The sequence below is a fragment of the Chrysoperla carnea genome (genome assembly GCF_905475395.1).
Source record: "Chrysoperla carnea chromosome X unlocalized genomic scaffold, inChrCarn1.1 SUPER_X_unloc_24, whole genome shotgun sequence".
In the NCBI taxonomy this organism is placed as follows: Eukaryota; Metazoa; Arthropoda; class Insecta; order Neuroptera; family Chrysopidae; genus Chrysoperla; species Chrysoperla carnea.
The window spans coordinates 14,790-41,317 of NW_025408150.1; the positions used below are offsets into that span (position 1 = coordinate 14,790).

Consider the following 26,528-nt stretch of genomic DNA (forward strand, 5'->3'; position numbering starts at 1 on the left):
TTTGTACTTTTTGCTGGTTTTGCTTTAACTGGTGCTTTTTTTGATGCCGCTGATGATTTTGCAGTAACTTTTTTAGCAGCAGTTGATGATGATGGAGTCGCTTTTTTTGCTTTAGGCTTTTTGGCTGCCAATGATGTAGTTGTGGCTTTCTTTTCTTTTGGTGCCCGTTTACTTTTAGCACTCTTTGCTGAACCTTTTGCTCCACTTTCTTTTTTGGATACTTTTGATTTAGCTGAAGAATTAGATGAAGCGGAAGCAGCCAATTTGAATGAACCAGATGCACCTTTACCTTTAGTTTGTACCAAGGCTCCCTCAGTTACAGCAGCTTTTAAATATTTTTTAATAAATGGTGAAATTTTATCAGAATCCACTTTATAATTTGCAGCTAAATATTTTTTAATTGCTTGTAATGATGAACCACCACGTTCTTTTAAATTTTTAATTGCGTTAACAACCATTTCTGATGTACGTGGATGTGTTGGTTTTGAATGTTGTTTTGTACGTTTAGCACCAGAAGCTGTTGCTTTTTTTGTTGGTGTTGTAGAAGCAGCAGTAACCGCAGTTGCTGCAACAGCTGTAGAATTTTCTTCGGCCATATTTTTTTACTTTATAAAAATAATGTATTTATTATAAATATTTAAATGATAAAATATAATAATTCTATCAAATAAAAAATAAAGGTTTTCAATTATATCATTATTCACAATAATATAAGTCCCTATGTAAGTCAAAGTACCATGTAGAAAACACATAAAAATTAAATAGTATTTCTAATTTACTGTCGTAGTAAACATGATTTATTTTTTCAATTTCTATAATATATAAAATAATAAATTATAAATTTAATAATAATATTTATTTTATAAATTAAAATATATTTAATTTTTTTATTAACAATTATTAATAAACATAGTTTAATATTAATTATTTCAATCATACAAAACAATAATATTTTTAAGGTAAACTTAAAAAGTATATATTTTTATTTTTTATTTAATATCGATTTATTATAAATTATTAGTATATAAATAATTAAAAAATTTAATATATAAATATATATATTATAGTATAAGATTTCATTTTTAGAAAAACTTTTTTTGTCAATAATGAAAACGTATTATTATGAAATGTGTTAATCGAACATTGACAAAATATATTTCATTAGAAAATACTTTTATTTATGCATTAATATCAATAATTAACTATTAAATTAATTTTTTCATAATTATATAAAGAAATTTTATACTGATATAAGTATTTATATATTATAATATTTATTTTAAATATAAAAAAATTTATGACAAAATATATTATTAGAGTATTTGTTGAGATTAATATAAGATTATTTTAAATAAGAATTAATTTATATAATTATTAAAATATTATTAATTTTATGTTATGTAATTTTAATAAAAATAAATAATAATAATAATAAATATACAAATTTTTTAACAATTTAAATTTTATATGATCTAAATAATTTTGTTAAGTACGATATGAGAAATCATTGTAAGCTTCGTTAAGAAACTTTGTAATATAAAATAATAATAATAATATTAAATATATAAATAAATAAAATAAATTTGATATATATTTTTAGTTCATTCTGTGTATAAATCAAAGGATACCGAATAATTGGTAACGGATGCGATATATTATAGTATCGAGTATTAAAACATAATATATAAATTTATCTTGTTATTCAAATTTTTTGTTACTTAACTTATGTATTTAGAAAATTTATAATATTATTTATATAATTGACATAAAATCTTATAAATTGAAATTTTATTAATATGTATCAAAAGAAGAGAGTAACGTATTGATATAATATCAAAGGATACTGATTATTTAAATAACGAATACGTCATATATTGTTTGTGTAACGAAGTTCACTTGGCCATCTAGTTTAAAATAACATTTTCAATAGAAAGTTTATATGCTTTGTTTTTTTTTTTTCTTTAATTATTAAAAAAATAAATTGAAATTTAATTCAATCAAATTTTATAATAATTTTAAAAAAATTTTTCCTTTTAAAAAATATTTTGTGATGTTGTGATAATATGTATTAATACAAGTGCATCCTGATACTTTTATCTCTAGTAAAGGTATGAGTATCATGAACAGTTTTGTTATCTAATGATATTATTTTGATAATATTTTGTGTATATTCTTATAATATTTTGTCTAAATATCATCATAATACAATATTATTTTGATAATATTTTATGAATATTCTTATAATATGTTACCTAAATGTCATCATAATATGATGAATTATTTCCATAATAACATATAAAAAAAGAAAAAAAAAAAAAGAATCATTAATTTATAATTATTTAAATTGATTCTTTAAAAAAATATTATAATATATTATTTATAAAAATAATTTTTACTCTTATTTTAAATAAATTTGTGGCCTTTTATTAAAAGGCCTATGATCGATGTATTATTATTATAAAAATTAATGCAATGTTTTTAATTTATGCTTTCTTTTCAGTTTTCTTTGGTAATAACACTGCTTGAATGTTTGGTAATACACCACCTTGAGCAATTGTTACACCAGATAATAATTTATTTAATTCTTCATCATTACGAATTGCCAATTGTAAATGACGTGGAATGATACGTGTTTTTTTGTTATCACGGGCAGCATTACCAGCTAACTCGAGAACTTCTGCAGCCAAATATTCCATAACAGCAGCCAAATATACTGGGGCACCAGCACCTACTCGTTCAGCATAATTTCCTTTTCGTAATAATCTGTGAATTCTTCCAACAGGAAATTGTAATCCTGCTCGGCTTGATCTTGACTTTGCCTTTCCCTTTACTTTACCACCTTTACCTCGTCCAGACATAGCGAATAAATTTATTTAATTAATATTTTTTTTTGTAAATATAATCACACAGATGTGTACGTTACGGGGATTGTAACATAAATGTTTAAAATGTTATTTGGGTATTTTAATTTATAATATTTATAAAATATAAAACTTTAAAAATAAACCAATCACCTTATAGTATTATTTTTAGCCAATCAGAGAGTAGTATTCATTTTTATTGTTATATCCATCTTCGCGTATATAATACGCTAGTTGTATACACGACACGCTCATACATATACTGACTGGTGTTCTGTAACTATCTGTGTATATTAATTGTTTGTAACAATGCCACCAAAAACAAGTGGAAAAGCAGCAAAAAAAGCTGGCAAAGCTCAAAAAAATATATCAAAGAGTGATAAGAAAAAGAAGAGGAAGCGCAAGGAATCATATGCAATTTACATTTACAAAGTATTAAAACAAGTGCATCCTGATACTGGTATCTCTAGTAAAGCTATGAGTATCATGAACAGTTTTGTTAATGATATTTTTGAACGTATTGCTGCTGAAGCATCACGTTTAGCACATTATAATAAACGTTCAACAATCACAAGTCGGGAAATTCAAACCGCAGTTCGATTATTATTACCTGGTGAATTGGCAAAGCACGCTGTTAGTGAAGGTACTAAAGCTGTTACAAAATATACAAGTTCAAAATAAATAAATCGAAAATATTATTTAATTGATAACATAAAAATACATCAACATATAAAAACGGCTCTCTTTTTAAGAGAGCCATCAAATTTTTTAAATAAGAGTAAATTATTTTTATATATACAAAAAAATAAAATAAACAATTATTAATATCATATTTAATATCAAATTTTATATATTAATAGCTTGAATATATCTATTATTAGTATATCAATATTATTAATTTTAAATATAATAAAGGATATCGCGGAATATATATCGTAAATCAGTGTAATGCAAATGCATTACATTACCTTTATTATTTTCATTTTACATTTACTACTTGTTTATGTACGCTTATAATTATTAGAAAAATATTTTTAATAATTTTAAAAAATAAATGAAATAATAAAAATTTAATAATAAATTATTTATTGAAAGTATAAAAAATGGTATAGCAAAATCTTTATTTTCTTTGATTAAGGCGAAATGTTTTATTAGTTATAAATTCGATAATCTCCTATCGATACTTGTTACTCTTAACTTGTATATATAAAAAATATAATAGTATATTAATTTATAATAAAATTTTTTCAAAAATTCAATAAGTTATTGTAAAATAAAATAGATAATATACAAATTATAATTTATTATTGCAGATATATTACAATAAAAAAAAAAAAAATAAATAAAAATATTTGGTAATGTATGTTATAAACAAAATAATTTGTTGTAAACAAATTATATAATATGTTATATTTATTAACAAATTTATTTACTCTTATATAAATAAAATTAGTGGCTTCCCAAAAAGGAAAGCCTGTTTAAATTTATCGGATGTATTAAATATTCTTTAATAAATTTACTAAATATTTTAAGTAAATTATTATATTTTCTTAACCTCCAAAACCATACAAAGTACGACCTTGTCGTTTTAATGCATATACAACATCCATAGCTGTAACTGTTTTACGTTTTGCGTGTTCAGTATATGTAACAGCATCCCGAATAACATTTTCAAGGAATACTTTAAGTACACCACGTGTTTCTTCATAAATTAAACCAGAGATACGTTTTACTCCACCTCGTCGTGCTAAACGACGAATTGCAGGTTTTGTAATACCTTGGATATTATCACGCAAAACTTTTCTATGACGTTTTGCACCCCCTTTTCCAAGACCCTTTCCACCTTTTCCTCTGCCAGTCATTTTAATAAAAAATTATTTACAATATTTTAACGAACGGATAACACGTGTGTTAACCTCACAAGTATTGTAATGTATGTGAGCGCCGGTACAATTGTGCCTTTTTATATAAAGCATTAAAGATTTTTTAAGCCACGCCTATACAATTTGATTAGTCCATACTCTGATAGCTATCCAATAGGATATGACAACAAAAATTTTGAAATTTCATATAAATATAAATACAACACATTTATTTCGCATTTAAACATTTGACTTTGTAGTATCAAATTGTCGAATATAATTTTTAAAATTGTGTGTTTTTTTGTAAAAACATTATTATTTGAAAATGGCTAGAACCAAGCAAACTGCACGTAAATCAACTGGTGGTAAAGCACCAAGAAAACAATTAGCAACGAAAGCTGCACGTAAAAGTGCACCAGCAACTGGTGGAGTAAAAAAACCACACAGATATCGTCCTGGTACAGTAGCTTTACGAGAAATTCGTCGTTATCAAAAAAGTACTGAATTGTTAATTCGTAAATTACCATTCCAACGTTTAGTACGTGAAATTGCACAAGATTTTAAAACCGATTTACGTTTCCAAAGTTCAGCTGTTATGGCATTACAAGAAGCTAGTGAAGCCTATTTAGTAGGTTTATTTGAAGATACCAATTTATGCGCAATTCATGCAAAGCGTGTTACAATTATGCCTAAGGATATACAATTGGCAAGACGTATTCGTGGAGAACGTGCATAAGCGTTTTAAATGACAATTTAAAAAAAAAAAAAACAAATAAGAAATATTTTCGGTCCTATATATAGGACCAACATATATTATTAAATAAGAGTATATTATTTTTATTAAAAAATATATATATATATATATATATAAATTATTGAAATAAAATTAAACATTATTAAAATTTTGTTATAATTATAAGCGATTGCTATTTCTAAAAATAAATAAATTTCATAAAATTTATATTATTTTATATTCATTTGAAATATTAAAAAAACTTCTCGCTTTAAAGTAACCATGATATGAGTTATAAATGCAATAAAATTTTATACAAAAAATAATATTTATTTGTTGACGAATAATATAAAAGGTTTACATTTCTAAATAACATATATTTATATATGGTGTGTAAAAAAAAAGAAAAGAAGAAAAATAATTTATATTTTTAATATAAAAAGGCAACCGCACACAGTGTTCCCAAGCGGTCACCCATCCAAGTACTGACTGTGCCCAATGTTGCTTAACTTCGGTGATCGGACGAGAACCGGTGTTTTCAACGTGGTATGGCTGTTGCCAGTAATAAATGAAAATTTTTACAAATATATATTTTTCATAAATATCATTAATATTAAAGTATATTATTAAAATTTTCAATGAAGTAATCAATTTAAATATATACTTATTTATTATACCATATATTTTAAATAAAAATGCAACCGCACACAGTATTCTCAAGTGGCCACCCATCCGTGGTACTGACTGTGGCAAATGTTTCTTAACTATTATTTTATAAAATATTTATACAAAAAATAATTTACTCTTATCAAATATTAATTTGTGGCCTGTATTAAGGCCTATGTTATTTTCATTTTTTAGCAAAAATAATGAAATATTTCAATATATTATTAAAGTAACAGATCATTTCTTTTTTGGTGCTGCTTTTTTAATTTTTGTAGGAGATGATTTGGCAACAGAAGCTTTCTTAGCTTTTGGTGCTTTCGGTTTACGAGCAGGGCTACTTTTGGCAGCGGATTTTGTACTTTTTGCTGGTTTTGCTTTAACTGGTGCTTTTTTTGATGCCGCTGATGATTTTGCAGTAACTTTTTTAGCAGCAGTTGATGATGATGGAGTCGCTTTTTTTGCTTTAGGCTTTTTGGCTGCCAATGATGTAGTTGTGGCTTTCTTTTCTTTTGGTGCCCGTTTACTTTTAGCACTCTTTGCTGAACCTTTTGCTCCACTTTCTTTTTTGGATACTTTTGATTTAGCTGAAGAATTAGATGAAGCGGAAGCAGCCAATTTGAATGAACCAGATGCACCTTTACCTTTAGTTTGTACCAAGGCTCCCTCAGTTACAGCAGCTTTTAAATATTTTTTAATAAATGGTGAAATTTTATCAGAATCCACTTTATAATTTGCAGCTAAATATTTTTTAATTGCTTGTAATGATGAACCACCACGTTCTTTTAAATTTTTAATTGCGTTAACAACCATTTCTGATGTACGTGGATGTGTTGGTTTTGAATGTTGTTTTGTACGTTTAGCACCAGAAGCTGTTGCTTTTTTTGTTGGTGTTGTAGAAGCAGCAGTAACCGCAGTTGCTGCAACAGCTGTAGAATTTTCTTCGGCCATATTTTTTTACTTTATAAAAATAATGTATTTATTATAAATATTTAAATGATAAAATATAATAATTCTATCAAATAAAAAATAAAGGTTTTCAATTATATCATTATTCACAATAATATAAGTCCCTATGTAAGTCAAAGTACCATGTAGAAAACACATAAAAATTAAATAGTATTTCTAATTTACTGTCGTAGTAAACATGATTTATTTTTTCAATTTCTATAATATATAAAATAATAAATTATAAATTTAATAATAATATTTATTTTATAAATTAAAATATATTTAATTTTTTTATTAACAATTATTAATAAACATAGTTTAATATTAATTATTTCAATCATACAAAACAATAATATTTTTAAGGTAAACTTAAAAAGTATATATTTTTATTTTTTATTTAATATCGATTTATTATAAATTATTAGTATATAAATAATTAAAAAATTTAATATATATATTTATATATTATAGTATAAGATTTCATTTTTAGAAAAACTTTTTTTGTCAATAATGAAAACGTATTATTATGAAATGTGTTAATCGAACATTGACAAAATATATTTCATTAGAAAATACTTTTATTTATGCATTAATATCAATAATTAACTATTAAATTAATTTTTTCATAATTATATAAAGAAATTTTATACTGATATAAGTATTTATATATTATAATATTTATTTTAAATATAAAAAAATTTATGACAAAATATATTATTAGAGTATTTGTTGAGATTAATATAAGATTATTTTAAATAAGAATTAATTTATATAATTATTAAAATATTATTAATTTTATGTTATGTAATTTTAATAAAAATAAATAATAATAATAATAAATATACAAATTTTTTAACAATTTAAATTTTATATGATCTAAATAATTTTGTTAAGTACGATATGAGAAATCATTGTAAGCTTCGTTAAGAAACTTTGTAATATAAAATAATAATAATAATATTAAATATATAAATAAATAAAATAAATTTGATATATATTTTTAGTTCATTCTGTGTATAAATCAAAGGATACCGAATAATTGGTAACGGATGCGATATATTATAGTATCGAGTATTAAAACATAATATATAAATTTATCTTGTTATTCAAATTTTTTGTTACTTAACTTATGTATTTAGAAAATTTATAATATTATTTATATAATTGACATAAAATCTTATAAATTGAAATTTTATTAATATGTATCAAAAGAAGAGAGTAACGTATTGATATAATATCAAAGGATACTGATTATTTAAATAACGAATACGTCATATATTGTTTGTGTAACGAAGTTCACTTGGCCATCTAGTTTAAAATAACATTTTCAATAGAAAGTTTATATGCTTTGTTTTTTTTTTTTCTTTAATTATTAAAAAAATAAATTGAAATTTAATTCAATCAAATTTTATAATAATTTTAAAAAAATTTTTCCTTTTAAAAAATATTTTGTGATGTTGTGATAATATGTATTAATACAAGTGCATCCTGATACTTTTATCTCTAGTAAAGGTATGAGTATCATGAACAGTTTTGTTATCTAATGATATTATTTTGATAATATTTTGTGTATATTCTTATAATATTTTGTCTAAATATCATCATAATACAATATTATTTTGATAATATTTTATGAATATTCTTATAATATGTTACCTAAATGTCATCATAATATGATGAATTATTTCCATAATAACATATAAAAAAAGAAAAAAAAAAAAGAATCATTAATTTATAATTATTTAAATTGATTCTTTAAAAAAATATTATAATATATTATTTATAAAAATAATTTTTACTCTTATTTTAAATAAATTTGTGGCCTTTTATTAAAAGGCCTATGATCGATGTATTATTATTATAAAAATTAATGCAATGTTTTTAATTTATGCTTTCTTTTCAGTTTTCTTTGGTAATAACACTGCTTGAATGTTTGGTAATACACCACCTTGAGCAATTGTTACACCAGATAATAATTTATTTAATTCTTCATCATTACGAATTGCCAATTGTAAATGACGTGGAATGATACGTGTTTTTTTGTTATCACGGGCAGCATTACCAGCTAACTCGAGAACTTCTGCAGCCAAATATTCCATAACAGCAGCCAAATATACTGGGGCACCAGCACCTACTCGTTCAGCATAATTTCCTTTTCGTAATAATCTGTGAATTCTTCCAACAGGAAATTGTAATCCTGCTCGGCTTGATCTTGACTTTGCCTTTCCCTTTACTTTACCACCTTTACCTCGTCCAGACATAGCGAATAAATTTATTTAATTAATATTTTTTTTTGTAAATATAATCACACAGATGTGTACGTTACGGGGATTGTAACATAAATGTTTAAAATGTTATTTGGGTATTTTAATTTATAATATTTATAAAATATAAAACTTTAAAAATAAACCAATCACCTTATAGTATTATTTTTAGCCAATCAGAGAGTAGTATTCATTTTTATTGTTATATCCATCTTCGCGTATATAATACGCTAGTTGTATACACGACACGCTCATACATATACTGACTGGTGTTCTGTAACTATCTGTGTATATTAATTGTTTGTAACAATGCCACCAAAAACAAGTGGAAAAGCAGCAAAAAAAGCTGGCAAAGCTCAAAAAAATATATCAAAGAGTGATAAGAAAAAGAAGAGGAAGCGCAAGGAATCATATGCAATTTACATTTACAAAGTATTAAAACAAGTGCATCCTGATACTGGTATCTCTAGTAAAGCTATGAGTATCATGAACAGTTTTGTTAATGATATTTTTGAACGTATTGCTGCTGAAGCATCACGTTTAGCACATTATAATAAACGTTCAACAATCACAAGTCGGGAAATTCAAACCGCAGTTCGATTATTATTACCTGGTGAATTGGCAAAGCACGCTGTTAGTGAAGGTACTAAAGCTGTTACAAAATATACAAGTTCAAAATAAATAAATCGAAAATATTATTTAATTGATAACATAAAAATACATCAACATATAAAAACGGCTCTCTTTTTAAGAGAGCCATCAAATTTTTTAAATAAGAGTAAATTATTTTTATATATACAAAAAAATAAAATAAACAATTATTAATATCATATTTAATATAAAATTTTATATATTAATAGCTTGAATATATCTATTATTAGTATATCAATATTATTAATTTTAAATATAATAAAGGATATCGCGGAATATATATCGTAAATCAGTGTAATGCAAATGCATTACATTACCTTTATTATTTTCATTTTACATTTACTACTTGTTTATGTACGCTTATAATTATTAGAAAAATATTTTTAATAATTTTAAAAAATAAATGAAATAATAAAAATTTAATAATAAATTATTTATTGAAAGTATAAAAAATGGTATAGCAAAATCTTTATTTTCTTTGATTAAGGCGAAATGTTTTATTAGTTATAAATTCGATAATCTCCTATCGATACTTGTTACTCTTAACTTGTATATATAAAAAATATAATAGTATATTAATTTATAATAAAATTTTTTCAAAAATTCAATAAGTTATTGTAAAATAAAATAGATAATATACAAATTATAATTTATTATTGCAGATATATTACAATAAAAAAAAAAAAAATAAATAAAAATATTTGGTAATGTATGTTATAAACAAAATAATTTGTTGTAAACAAATTATATAATATGTTATATTTATTAACAAATTTATTTACTCTTATATAAATAAAATTAGTGGCTTCCCAAAAAGGAAAGCCTGTTTAAATTTATCGGATGTATTAAATATTCTTTAATAAATTTACTAAATATTTTAAGTAAATTATTATATTTTCTTAACCTCCAAAACCATACAAAGTACGACCTTGTCGTTTTAATGCATATACAACATCCATAGCTGTAACTGTTTTACGTTTTGCGTGTTCAGTATATGTAACAGCATCCCGAATAACATTTTCAAGGAATACTTTAAGTACACCACGTGTTTCTTCATAAATTAAACCAGAGATACGTTTTACTCCACCTCGTCGTGCTAAACGACGAATTGCAGGTTTTGTAATACCTTGGATATTATCACGCAAAACTTTTCTATGACGTTTTGCACCCCCTTTTCCAAGACCCTTTCCACCTTTTCCTCTGCCAGTCATTTTAATAAAAAATTATTTACAATATTTTAACGAACGGATAACACGTGTGTTAACCTCACAAGTATTGTAATGTATGTGAGCGCCGGTACAATTGTGCCTTTTTATATAAAGCATTAAAGATTTTTTAAGCCACGCCTATACAATTTGATTAGTCCATACTCTGATAGCTATCCAATAGGATATGACAACAAAAATTTTGAAATTTCATATAAATATAAATACAACACATTTATTTCGCATTTAAACATTTGACTTTGTAGTATCAAATTGTCGAATATAATTTTTAAAATTGTGTGTTTTTTTGTAAAAACATTATTATTTGAAAATGGCTAGAACCAAGCAAACTGCACGTAAATCAACTGGTGGTAAAGCACCAAGAAAACAATTAGCAACGAAAGCTGCACGTAAAAGTGCACCAGCAACTGGTGGAGTAAAAAAACCACACAGATATCGTCCTGGTACAGTAGCTTTACGAGAAATTCGTCGTTATCAAAAAAGTACTGAATTGTTAATTCGTAAATTACCATTCCAACGTTTAGTACGTGAAATTGCACAAGATTTTAAAACCGATTTACGTTTCCAAAGTTCAGCTGTTATGGCATTACAAGAAGCTAGTGAAGTCTATTTAGTAGGTTTATTTGAAGATACCAATTTATGCGCAATTCATGCAAAGCGTGTTACAATTATGCCTAAGGATATACAATTGGCAAGACGTATTCGTGGAGAACGTGCATAAGCGTTTTAAATGACAATTTAAAAAAAAAAAAAACAAATAAGAAATATTTTCGGTCCTATATATAGGACCAACATATATTATTAAATAAGAGTATATTATTTTTATTAAAAAATATATATATATATATATATATATAAATTATTGAAATAAAATTAAACATTATTAAAATTTTGTTATAATTATAAGCGATTGCTATTTCTAAAAATAAATAAATTTCATAAAATTTATATTATTTTATATTCATTTGAAATATTAAAAAAACTTCTCGCTTTAAAGTAACCATGATATGAGTTATAAATGCAATAAAATTTTATACAAAAAATAATATTTATTTGTTGACGAATAATATAAAAGGTTTACATTTCTAAATAACATATATTTATATATGGTGTGTAAAAAAAAAGAAAAGAAGAAAAATAATTTATATTTTTAATATAAAAAGGCAACCGCACACAGTGTTCCCAAGCGGTCACCCATCCAAGTACTGACTGTGCCCAATGTTGCTTAACTTCGGTGATCGGACGAGAACCGGTGTTTTCAACGTGGTATGGCTGTTGCCAGTAATAAATGAAAATTTTTACAAATATATATTTTTCATAAATATCATTAATATTAAAGTATATTATTAAAATTTTCAATGAAGTAATCAATTTAAATATATACTTATTTATTATACCATATATTTTAAATAAAAATGCAACCGCACACAGTATTCTCAAGTGGCCACCCATCCGTGGTACTGACTGTGGCAAATGTTTCTTAACTATTATTTTATAAAATATTTATACAAAAAATAATTTACTCTTATCAAATATTAATTTGTGGCCTGTATTAAGGCCTATGTTATTTTCATTTTTTAGCAAAAATAATGAAATATTTCAATATATTATTAAAGTAACAGATCATTTCTTTTTTGGTGCTGCTTTTTTAATTTTTGTAGGAGATGATTTGGCAACAGAAGCTTTCTTAGCTTTTGGTGCTTTCGGTTTACGAGCAGGGCTACTTTTGGCAGCGGATTTTGTACTTTTTGCTGGTTTTGCTTTAACTGGTGCTTTTTTTGATGCCGCTGATGATTTTGCAGTAACTTTTTTAGCAGCAGTTGATGATGATGGAGTCGCTTTTTTTGCTTTAGGCTTTTTGGCTGCCAATGATGTAGTTGTGGCTTTCTTTTCTTTTGGTGCCCGTTTACTTTTAGCACTCTTTGCTGAACCTTTTGCTCCACTTTCTTTTTTGGATACTTTTGATTTAGCTGAAGAATTAGATGAAGCGGAAGCAGCCAATTTGAATCAACCAGATGCACCTTTACCTTTAGTTTGTACCAAGGCTCCCTCAGTTACAGCAGCTTTTAAATATTTTTTAATAAATGGTGAAATTTTATCAGAATCCACTTTATAATTTGCAGCTAAATATTTTTTAATTGCTTGTAATGATGAACCACCACGTTCTTTTAAATTTTTAATTGCGTTAACAACCATTTCTGATGTACGTGGATGTGTTGGTTTTGAATGTTGTTTTGTACGTTTAGCACCAGAAGCTGTTGCTTTTTTTGTTGGTGTTGTAGAAGCAGCAGTAACCGCAGTTGCTGCAACAGCTGTAGAATTTTCTTCGGCCATATTTTTTTACTTTATAAAAATAATGTATTTATTATAAATATTTAAATGATAAAATATAATAATTCTATCAAATAAAAAATAAAGGTTTTCAATTATATCATTATTCACAATAATATAAGTCCCTATGTAAGTCAAAGTACCATGTAGAAAACACATAAAAATTAAATAGTATTTCTAATTTACTGTCGTAGTAAACATGATTTATTTTTTCAATTTCTATAATATATAAAATAATAAATTATAAATTTAATAATAATATTTATTTTATAAATTAAAATATATTTAATTTTTTTATTAACAATTATTAATAAACATAGTTTAATATTAATTATTTCAATCATACAAAACAATAATATTTTTAAGGTAAACTTAAAAAGTATATATTTTTATTTTTTATTTAATATCGATTTATTATAAATTATTAGTATATAAATAATTAAAAAATTTAATATATAAATATATATATTATAGTATAAGATTTCATTTTTAGAAAAACTTTTTTTGTCAATAATGAAAACGTATTATTATGAAATGTGTTAATCGAACATTGACAAAATATATTTCATTAGAAAATACTTTTATTTATGCATTAATATCAATAATTAACTATTAAATTAATTTTTTCATAATTATATAAAGAAATTTTATACTGATATAAGTATTTATATATTATAATATTTATTTTAAATATAAAAAAATTTATGACAAAATATATTATTAGAGTATTTGTTGAGATTAATATAAGATTATTTTAAATAAGAATTAATTTATATAATTATTAAAATATTATTAATTTTATGTTATGTAATTTTAATAAAAATAAATAATAATAATAATAAATATACAAATTTTTTAACAATTTAAATTTTATATGATCTAAATAATTTTGTTAAGTACGATATGAGAAATCATTGTAAGCTTCGTTAAGAAACTTTGTAATATAAAATAATAATAATAATATTAAATATATAAATAAATAAAATAAATTTGATATATATTTTTAGTTCATTCTGTGTATAAATCAAAGGATACCGAATAATTGGTAACGGATGCGATATATTATAGTATCGAGTATTAAAACATAATATATAAATTTATCTTGTTATTCAAATTTTTTGTTACTTAACTTATGTATTTAGAAAATTTATAATATTATTTATATAATTGACATAAAATCTTATAAATTGAAATTTTATTAATATGTATCAAAAGAAGAGAGTAACGTATTGATATAATATCAAAGGATACTGATTATTTAAATAACGAATACGTCATATATTGTTTGTGTAACGAAGTTCACTTGGCCATCTAGTTTAAAATAACATTTTCAATAGAAAGTTTATATGCTTTGTTTTTTTTTTTTCTTTAATTATTAAAAAAATAAATTGAAATTTAATTCAATCAAATTTTATAATAATTTTAAAAAAATTTTTCCTTTTAAAAAATATTTTGTGATGTTGTGATAATATGTATTAATACAAGTGCATCCTGATACTTTTATCTCTAGTAAAGGTATGAGTATCATGAACAGTTTTGTTATCTAATGATATTATTTTGATAATATTTTGTGTATATTCTTATAATATTTTGTCTAAATATCATCATAATACAATATTATTTTGATAATATTTTATGAATATTCTTATAATATGTTACCTAAATGTCATCATAATATGATGAATTATTTCCATAATAACATATAAAAAAAGAAAAAAAAAAAAAGAATCATTAATTTATAATTATTTAAATTGATTCTTTAAAAAAATATTATAATATATTATTTATAAAAATAATTTTTACTCTTATTTTAAATAAATTTGTGGCCTTTTATTAAAAGGCCTATGATCGATGTATTATTATTATAAAAATTAATGCAATGTTTTTAATTTATGCTTTCTTTTCAGTTTTCTTTGGTAATAACACTGCTTGAATGTTTGGTAATACACCACCTTGAGCAATTGTTACACCAGATAATAATTTATTTAATTCTTCATCATTACGAATTGCCAATTGTAAATGACGTGGAATGATACGTGTTTTTTTGTTATCACGGGCAGCATTACCAGCTAACTCGAGAACTTCTGCAGCCAAATATTCCATAACAGCAGCCAAATATACTGGGGCACCAGCACCTACTCGTTCAGCATAATTTCCTTTTCGTAATAATCTGTGAATTCTTCCAACAGGAAATTGTAATCCTGCTCGGCTTGATCTTGACTTTGCCTTTCCCTTTACTTTACCACCTTTACCTCGTCCAGACATAGCGAATAAATTTATTTAATTAATATTTTTTTTTGTAAATATAATCACACAGATGTGTACGTTACGGGGATTGTAACATAAATGTTTAAAATGTTATTTGGGTATTTTAATTTATAATATTTATAAAATATAAAACTTTAAAAATAAACCAATCACCTTATAGTATTATTTTTAGCCAATCAGAGAGTAGTATTCATTTTTATTGTTATATCCATCTTCGCGTATATAATACGCTAGTTGTATACACGACACGCTCATACATATACTGACTGGTGTTCTGTAACTATCTGTGTATATTAATTGTTTGTAACAATGCCACCAAAAACAAGTGGAAAAGCAGCAAAAAAAGCTGGCAAAGCTCAAAAAAATATATCAAAGAGTGATAAGAAAAAGAAGAGGAAGCGCAAGGAATCATATGCAATTTACATTTACAAAGTATTAAAACAAGTGCATCCTGATACTGGTATCTCTAGTAAAGCTATGAGTATCATGAACAGTTTTGTTAATGATATTTTTGAACGTATTGCTGCTGAAGCATCACGTTTAGCACATTATAATAAACGTTCAACAATCACAAGTCGGGAAATTCAAACCGCAGTTCGATTATTATTACCTGGTGAATTGGCAAAGCACGCTGTTAGTGAAGGTACTAAAGCTGTTACAAAATATACAAGTTCAAAATAAATAAATCGAAAATATTATTTAATTGATAACATAAAAATACATCAACATATAAAAACGGCTCTCTTTTTAAGAGAGCCATCAAATTTTTTAAATAAGAGTAAATTATTTTTATATATACAAAAAAATAAAATAAACAATTATTAATATCATATTTAATATAAAATTTTATATATTAATAGCTTGAATATATCTATTATTAGTATATCAATATTATTAATTTTAAATATAATAAAGGATATCGCGGAATATATATCGTAAATCAGTGTAATGCAAATGCATTACATTACCTTTATTATTTTCATTTTACATTTACTACTTGTTTATGTACGCTTATAATTATTAGAAAAATATTTTTAATAATTTTAAAAAATAAATGAAATAATAAAAATTTAATAATAAATTATTTATTAAAAGTATAAAAAATGGTATAGCAAAATCTTTATTTTCTTTGATTAAGGCGAAATGTTTTATTAGTTATAAATTCGATAATCTCCTATCGATACTTGTTACTCTTAACTTGTATATATAAAAAATATAATAGTATATTAATTTATAATAAAATTTTTTCAAAAATTCAATAAGTTATTGTAAAATAAAATAGATAATATACAAATTATAATTTATTATTGCAGATATATTACAATAAAAAAAAAAAAAATAAATAAAAATATTTGGTAATGTATGTTATAAACAAAATAATTTGTTGTAAACAAATTATATAATATGTTATATTTATTAACAAATTTATTTACTCTTATATAAATAAAATTAGTGGCTTCCCAAAAAGGAAAGCCTGTTTAAATTTATCGGATGTATTAAATATTCTTTAATAAATTTACTAAATATTTTAAGTAAATTATTATATTTTCTTAACCTCCAAAACCATACAAAGTACGACCTTGTCGTTTTAATGCATATACAACATCCATAGCTGTAACTGTTTTACGTTTTGCGTGTTCAGTATATGTAACAGCATCCCGAATAACATTTTCAAGGAATACTTTAAGTACACCACGTGTTTCTTCATAAATTAAACCAGAGATACGTTTTACTCCACCTCGTCGTGCTAAACGACGAATTGCAGGTTTTGTAATACCTTGGATATTATCACGCAAAACTTTTCTATGACGTTTTGCACCCCCTTTTCCAAGACCCTTTCCACCTTTTCCTCTGCCAGTCATTTTAATAAAAAATTATTTACAATATTTTAACGAACGGATAACACGTGTGTTAACCTCACAAGTATTGTAATGTATGTGAGCGCCGGTACAATTGTGCCTTTTTATATAAAGCATTAAAGATTTTTTAAGCCACGCCTATACAATTTGATTAGTCCATACTCTGATAGCTATCCAATAGGATATGACAACAAAAATTTTGAAATTTCATATAAATATAAATACAACACATTTATTTCGCATTTAAACATTTGACTTTGTAGTATCAAATTGTCGAATATAATTTTTAAAATTGTGTGTTTTTTTGTAAAAACATTATTATTTGAAAATGGCTAGAACCAAGCAAACTGCACGTAAATCAACTGGTGGTAAAGCACCAAGAAAACAATTAGCAACGAAAGCTGCACGTAAAAGTGCACCAGCAACTGGTGGAGTAAAAAAACCACACAGATATCGTCCTGGTACAGTAGCTTTACGAGAAATTCGTCGTTATCAAAAAAGTACTGAATTGTTAATTCGTAAATTACCATTCCAACGTTTAGTACGTGAAATTGCACAAGATTTTAAAACCGATTTACGTTTCCAAAGTTCAGCTGTTATGGCATTACAAGAAGCTAGTGAAGTCTATTTAGTAGGTTTATTTGAAGATACCAATTTATGCGCAATTCATGCAAAGCGTGTTACAATTATGCCTAAGGATATACAATTGGCAAGACGTATTCGTGGAGAACGTGCATAAGCGTTTTAAATGACAATTTAAAAAAAAAAAAAACAAATAAGAAATATTTTCGGTCCTATATATAGGACCAACATATATTATTAAATAAGAGTATATTATTTTTATTAAAAAATATATATATATATATATATATAAATTATTGAAATAAAATTAAACATTATTAAAATTTTGTTATAATTATAAGCGATTGCTATTTCTAAAAATAAATAAATTTCATAAAATTTATATTATTTTATATTCATTTGAAATATTAAAAAAACTTCTCGCTTTAAAGTAACCATGATATGAGTTATAAATGCAATAAAATTTTATACAAAAAATAATATTTATTTGTTGACGAATAATATAAAAGGTTTACATTTCTAAATAACATATATTTATATATGGTGTGTAAAAAAAAAGAAAAGAAGAAAAATAATTTATATTTTTAATATAAAAAGGCAACCGCACACAGTGTTCCCAAGCGGTCACCCATCCAAGTACTGACTGTGCCCAATGTTGCTTAACTTCGGTGATCGGACGAGAACCGGTGTTTTCAACGTGGTATGGCTGTTGCCAGTAATAAATGAAAATTTTTACAAATATATATTTTTCATAAATATCATTAATATTAAAGTATATTATTAAAATTTTCAATGAAGTAATCAATTTAAATATATACTTATTTATTATACCATATATTTTAAATAAAAATGCAACCGCACACAGTATTCTCAAGTGGCCACCCATCCGTGGTACTGACTGTGGCAAATGTTTCTTAACTATTATTTTATAAAATATTTATACAAAAAATAATTTACTCTTATCAAATATTAATTTGTGGCCTGTATTAAGGCCTATGTTATTTTCATTTTTTAGCAAAAATAATGAAATATTTCAATATATTATTAAAGTAACAGATCATTTCTTTTTTGGTGCTGCTTTTTTAATTTTTGTAGGAGATGATTTGGCAACAGAAGCTTTCTTAGCTTTTGGTGCTTTCGGTTTACGAGCAGGGCTACTTTTGGCAGCGGATTTTGTACTTTTTGCTGGTTTTGCTTTAACTGGTGCTTTTTTTGATGCCGCTGATGATTTTGCAGTAACTTTTTTAGCAGCAGTTGATGATGATGGAGTCGCTTTTTTTGCTTTAGGCTTTTTGGCTGCCAATGATGTAGTTGTGGCTTTCTTTTCTTTTGGTGCCCGTTTACTTTTAGCACTCTTTGCTGAACCTTTTGCTCCACTTTCTTTTTTGGATACTTTTGATTTAGCTGAAGAATTAGATGAAGCGGAAGCAGCCAATTTGAATGAACCAGATGCACCTTTACCTTTAGTTTGTACCAAGGCTCCCTCAGTTACAGCAGCTTTTAAATATTTTTTAATAAATGGTGAAATTTTATCAGAATCCACTTTATAATTTGCAGCTAAATATTTTTTAATTGCTTGTAATGATGAACCACCACGTTCTTTTAAATTTTTAATTGCGTTAACAACCATTTCTGATGTACGTGGATGTGTTGGTTTTGAATGTTGTTTTGTACGTTTAGCACCAGAAGCTGTTGCTTTTTTTGTTGGTGTTGTAGAAGCAGCAGTAACCGCAGTTGCTGCAACAGCTGTAGAATTTTCTTCGGCCATATTTTTTTACTTTATAAAAATAATGTATTTATTATAAATATTTAAATGATAAAATATAATAATTCTATCAAATAAAAAATAAAGGTTTTCAATTATATCATTATTCACAATAATATAAGTCCCTATGTAAGTCAAAGTACCATGTAGAAAACACATAAAAATTAAATAGTATTTCTAATTTACTGTCGTAGTAAACATGATTTATTTTTTCAATTTCTATAATATATAAAATAATAAATTATAAATTTAATAATAATATTTATTTTATAAATTAAAATATATTTAATTTTTTTATTAACAATTATTAATAAACATAGTTTAATATTAATTATTTCAATCATACAAAACAATAATATTTTTAAGGTAAACTTAAAAAGTATATATTTTTATTTTTTATTTAATATCGATTTATTATAAATTATTAGTATATAAATAATTAAAAAATTTAATATATAAATATATATATTATAGTATAAGATTTCATTTTTAGAAAAACTTTTTTTGTCAATAATGAAAACGTATTATTATGAAATGTGTTAATCGAACATTGACAAAATATATTTCATTAGAAAATACTTTTATTTATGCATTAATATCAATAATTAACTATTAAATTAATTTTTTCATAATTATATAAAGAAATTTTATACTGATATAAGTATTTATATATTATAATATTTATTTTAAATATAAAAAAATTTATGACAAAATATATTATTAGAGTATTTGTTGAGATTAATATAAGATTATTTTAAATAAGAATTAATTTATATAATTATTAAAATATTATTAATTTTATGTTATGTAATTTTAATAAAAATAAATAATAATAATAATAAATATACAAATTTTTTAACAATTTAAATTTTATATGATCTAAATAATTTTGTTAAGTACGATATGAGAAATCATTGTAAGCTTCGTTAAGAAACTTTGTAATATAAAATAATAATAATAATATTAAATATATAAATAAATAAAATAAATTTGATATATATTTTTAGTTCATTCTGTGTATAAATCAAAGGATACCGAATAATTGGTAACGGATGCGATATATTATAGTATCGAGTATTAAAACATAATATATAAATTTATCTTGTTATTCAAATTTTTTGTTACTTAACTTATGTATTTAGAAAATTTATAATATTATTTATATAATTGACATAAAATCTTATAAATTGAAATTTTATTAATATGTATCAAAAGAAGAGAGTAACGTATTTGATACGAAAAAAAGGTTTGTGGTTACGGTCTGATCCCAATATTGAAACGAAAATAGGGTATCAAATTATTGAAACGTAGCGATTGCTGCCAATATTGATACAATGAGAAAATTTGATTTAAAAATTGTAACGAGGTTTATAGTTAGTTGATATTGGAACGTTATATTAGCGTGAAATGAACTAGTACTAATAAGAATGGTTGTTAACCGAGATATTCTCTCGAACTAGATTATCCTAGCCACGAGTTAACCGTACTCAATCTCATATATGTAACAAGTTCAATTCATTCATAAACGTTTACGTGGAAGCGTGAAAATTAATTAATCTGAAATATAAATTTGATTAAGAGAAAATAATGAAATCAGTATTTAAATTTTTAATAAATTCGAGTTTTATTCTTCACTAATAAAAGAGATTAAATTCAATTTCGTAACCAATATTCTTTCACAATAATTCAAAAAAAATAGTCTATACAAAAGCAAATAACAGAATTATATATACAAGTGACTTGATTCGACAAATTGCATACCGCATTCAACAAGTTCAAAAATAATGAAGTAAAAAAAAACAAAGAATATTACAACGAATGCATACCTCAATTTGTCAAGCCAAGCGACCGTTTTATGTTTATACAAAATGATATAGTCCCTATAAAGGAGAGTTAATCATATTTTAAAAGGATTAAAAATAATCCTAAGTTTACTTAATAAACTCTATAAAATATTAAATATTCATGACATAGTCAAAAATACAAAATGATATCGTCTCTATAAAGAGAGTTAACCATATATTAAACGGATTAGAAGAATCCAAAAGTTTATTTAATAAACTTTAAAAAAAAGAGAATAAATACATATTAATGACATCGTCAAATAATCTAAAATGATATCGTCTCTATAAAGAGAGTTAACCATATATTAAATGGATTAGAAGAATCCAAAAAGTTTATTTAATAAACTTTTAAAAAAAGAGAATAAATATATATAAATGACATAGTCTAAAAAAAATGAGTTAGTCATATTTAAAAGAAACAAAATGTTTCAAAAAAAAAATTAGCAAGGATGATTTATGCAACAAAAAAATAATTAGTTACAAATTTCTCATTTAGAAAAAATAATATAACAACAAAAGGTTCATGTTAAACTATATTCTGGAGTGTTAAATTCATCACACACCAAGAATACATGAACTTCCCAAAAAAGTTACATAAATCATTCCAATACTATATAAAATAACATTTTTATATCCTCTATCTAAGTTGCTTGCAATTCAATAAAATAATCTTAATTGATTGTCATTTAGCACTTAGATTGATTTAAAAGAACAAATATCAAACTTATTAAAGAAGTAAGATAAAGTTCAAAATGAAATTAAAATATTTAAAGTTTTTTTTGAATATCTCACCACAACATTTTGAATTTGAATGTTAATTTAATCGACGTTTATACATATCCTTGTTGTTCGAGGAAAGATGTATATATAGTTTTCTTTATTCCATGTTGTTGAGTATTAGATTGATGTCATCCTTGGTTTTGTACACACTGCCTGACTGTATACAATGTATAGCTTTTATATATGAATTTAAATAGCTGTCTCTATAATTTATATGTTAGCTATGTATACATCTTTCCTTGTCCAACTATTACTTATTTTTTTCCTTTTTATGAAAAATTTATACATATAAAAATATTGTAAGTATTTTTAATATTTCAGAAATTAAAAATGAAAATAGAAAATATTAATATTTTTCATAACATATCATTATAAGGATTTTTTTAAGAAAATTAATTTAACTTATATATATTTATCTGACATCTGTGCATCGGTAAAGTAATTATTCAACTAATGATTGGAGTCTTAGCTAAAAGTGATATTTCAATGTGTTTCACTCACCACCTCTAAAAAAAGTTCATCTTATAGCACTTCAGCACGTTTCAAGTGTGTGACATGTGTTCTAGATAATTCGTTAGTTTTTGGATCAATTAATTCTACACTAACTGGAGTTGTAAAACGGACGATTCTTTTAACATCGCTGAATCGAGGTGAAAATTTTCTGTCTTCGTTGATGTTTGATGCTGTAGGTGGTAGTCTAACTCGTACAAGTTGATTAACGTGGAATTTAACATCAGTTGGAGCTTGATGTTGTCGTGCTTTTCGCATTACAGTAGCTTTATGCAGTGCCTGCTGGACCATATCCACACTAGGAGGTTTTTCCATAGCCAAAATATCGGTGGTATTAAGTAATAAATCCAATGGTTGATTCCAAGTTCGCCCCAAAAAAACTGTTGCTGGTGAAGCTTTAATAATTGAGTGATATGTCGAATTGTAATTGAATATTATAAATGGCAATATTTTATTCCAGTCCTTATGTTTCATTTGGTATTGTTTGATTACGCAGGTTAAATTTATTTTTATATTCCTGTTTATTCTTTCTGTGATATTCCCTTGAGGACGGTAAGGCGAGGTATATCCAATGCGAATTCCATTTAATAATAAAAATTGTGTATATTTATTAGACTTGAAGCTTTTAGCATTATCGCTAATTAAAACTTTTGGAAATCCAAATACCATGAATAGTTGATGTAAAATTTTAATTACCACTGCTGACGTTGCTTTCCTAGTGGGGTAGGCCCAACAAAACTTGCTATAAGCATCTGTAATAACAAAAATATATTTGAAGCCATTATCTGCAGAAGGTATTAGCGGTCCAATAAAGTCTACGTATAATTTATTGTACACATTTTTTTCACTAATTGATGCATCAGGTGCTGAGATTTTATAGTTAATAGGTTTACAGGTAGCACAAACACTACACTTTTTAACATAATCTACAGTTTTTTTATATAAGTCAGGATATGAAAAACGTTTGGCGATTTCACGATAGGTTTTCGTGACGCCTGAATGACATCCAAATACTGAGGAATGAAAGTAATCTAATACATAGTCCAATAAAGAATCTGTGAGAACAATACGTTTATTTCTATTGCGCCCAACAAAACGAACTAATAAGCCATCGCGAATTGCAAAATTTTGTACATTTGAACCTGATTTAATTAATTGGTAAATGTGTCTACAATCTGGAGAAGCTTTTTGTTCCTTTTTTATAGATAAAAAACCTTTGGGGTCAGTTAATATCTGATTAAGAAGTGTAATTGGTTCTATGTTTTTTGATTGAATATTTTCCTCAATATTTGTTTCATTTTCACAAAATAATCTACTTAAACAATCGGCTACTACATTTTCTGTGCCTCTAATATGTTCTGTTGTAAAATTAAATTTCGAGATAGTTAATAACCATCTGGAAAGTTTATTAAAACGTTGTGGTGTATTAAATAAATACACCAAAGCGTTGCAATCAGTACGTAATATAAATTTTCGATCTAAAAGGTAGTCTTTAAATGTATTTAATGCATGTAAAACAGCCAATAATTCCAGTTGGTATACTGGGTATTTTGATTCTGCTGGATTAAGTTTTCGCGAACAGTATTCAATTGGATGTAGTTTGTTTTCAAATTTTTGCATTAGACAAGCACCTACACCTATAGAACTTGCATCTGTAGTTACTATGAAAGGATGTTTGTCATCAAAAATAGGAAATCGTAAAATTGGTGCCGTAGTGAGCACTGTTTTAAGTTTATTAATAGCATCCACATGTGTTTGCGTTATAATGAATTTAGCATCTTTCTTTTTTAAGGCATTTAAAGGTGCAACTATAGTACTAAAATTCTGTATATATCTAGCGAAGAAGGCTGCCATTCCAAGAAATGATTGTAATTCCTTAAGGTTTTTTGGAATAGGCATAGTTCTAATTGCTTCTACTTTTTCAGGATTAGGTATCCTACCTTCGGAAGAAATTACGTGTCCTAAGATTTTCAAACGTTGCATAAAAAATTTTGCTTTATCAGGATTAATAGTTAGATTAAGTTTTTTAAAACGCGCTAGTACTATTTGTAAATGTTTATGATGTTCTTGAATATTCTCCGAAAAAATAATAATATCATCATAATAGATTACCATAATTTTATTTATTAAGTCCGCAAATTCTTTTAGTAAGAGCCTACAAAGGGCTTGACTTGAAATACTGAGACCATACGGAATAACATTAAAGATAAATTGACCAAATTGTGTTATGATAGCCGTATAAGGTTTGCTGCTATCATCCAATGGCACCTGGTAGAATGCATTTGACATATCAATTAAACTATACACTGTGGCGTTTCCTAAGTTTGAAAATATATGATTAATTGATACATTACTTATTGGGTCAAAAACAATCTTTTTGTTCAAGAAACGATAGTCGGATACCATTCTAAATTCATTATTAGTTTTTTTTTTTACAAAAAATACCGGACTTGCCCAAGGAGATTGCGCTGGTTTAAGAATATCTAGATTTACCAGTTCATTAATATGATTTTTAAGTAATATTTCTTTATCAGGTGGTAGATAATACGGAGTCTTATGAATTGGTTCATTGTCTTTAATAAATATAGTGTATTCAAAATTACGCGCACGTCCCGGTGTTTTTGTTAGAACTATTTTATATTTATTTAATAATGCATTTAATTTATCTTGATTTAATTTATCTAAATTTATTTGAATTTCGCATATTGTATTAAAGGTAATCTTAGGTTCAGTATCAATGAATGGAATATTAAGATAATTAAAGTGATGAAATGATAATGAATTACTATTGAAATTCAATAAAATTCCACACTTATGTAGTGTTGGTATACCCAAAAGAATATCATATGGTAATGAATCAATGATGTAAAAATCTTGTTTCCAAGTTAGATGATCAATTTTAAAAGATAAATTAATTTTATTATGTATTTTTAAACTATTAGATCCTGGCAAAGATGCTGTTAAGGGTGAATTTATAATTTTAATTGCGAAAATTTTTTTAATTTTATTGTAGGCCTTTTTTGTAATAGCATTAATTGAACTACCTGAGTCTACTAATGCATGAAATTTAAAGTTACCGATGTTAATGTTTATAACAGGCAAATGTTTGGTGAGATTTACTAGTTTTTTGTAATGTCAGATTCGGAATTGTGAATATCAGCTTGGGTAGTGATATTATTTACAAAAGGGTTAGTATTTTCAGTTTTTACTTTTTGATTTTTTAGTAAAGAACAAAATTTAATTGTATGCCCTGATTTTTTACAGTGAGTACAGTTATACTGACTTTTATACTTTAGTTTATCACCATTATTGGTGTTTAATTTTTGTGTGTTTTGTTGATTTGAACTAGAATTATGTAAATTTGATTTTTGATTTTTA

At 24.6% G+C, this 26,528-nt stretch overlaps 3 non-coding genes across 3 annotated transcripts; all 3 read right to left on the reverse strand.

Annotated features, from left to right (window-relative positions):
• Nucleotides 1-5,897: 5,897 nt before the first annotated feature.
• On the reverse strand, nt 5,898-6,016 carry LOC123304145. The gene has a single exon (XR_006536193.1). It is a non-coding gene; the product is annotated as a 5S ribosomal RNA (ribosomal RNA).
• A 6,356-nt stretch (nt 6,017-12,372) lies between these two features.
• LOC123304146 lies at nt 12,373-12,491 on the reverse strand. Its single transcript, XR_006536194.1, has one exon. It is a non-coding gene; the product is annotated as a 5S ribosomal RNA (ribosomal RNA).
• Nucleotides 12,492-18,846: 6,355 nt separating this feature from the next.
• Nucleotides 18,847-18,965, reverse strand: LOC123304141. Its single transcript, XR_006536189.1, has one exon. It is a non-coding gene; the product is annotated as a 5S ribosomal RNA (ribosomal RNA).
• Nucleotides 18,966-26,528: the final 7,563 nt, after the last annotated feature.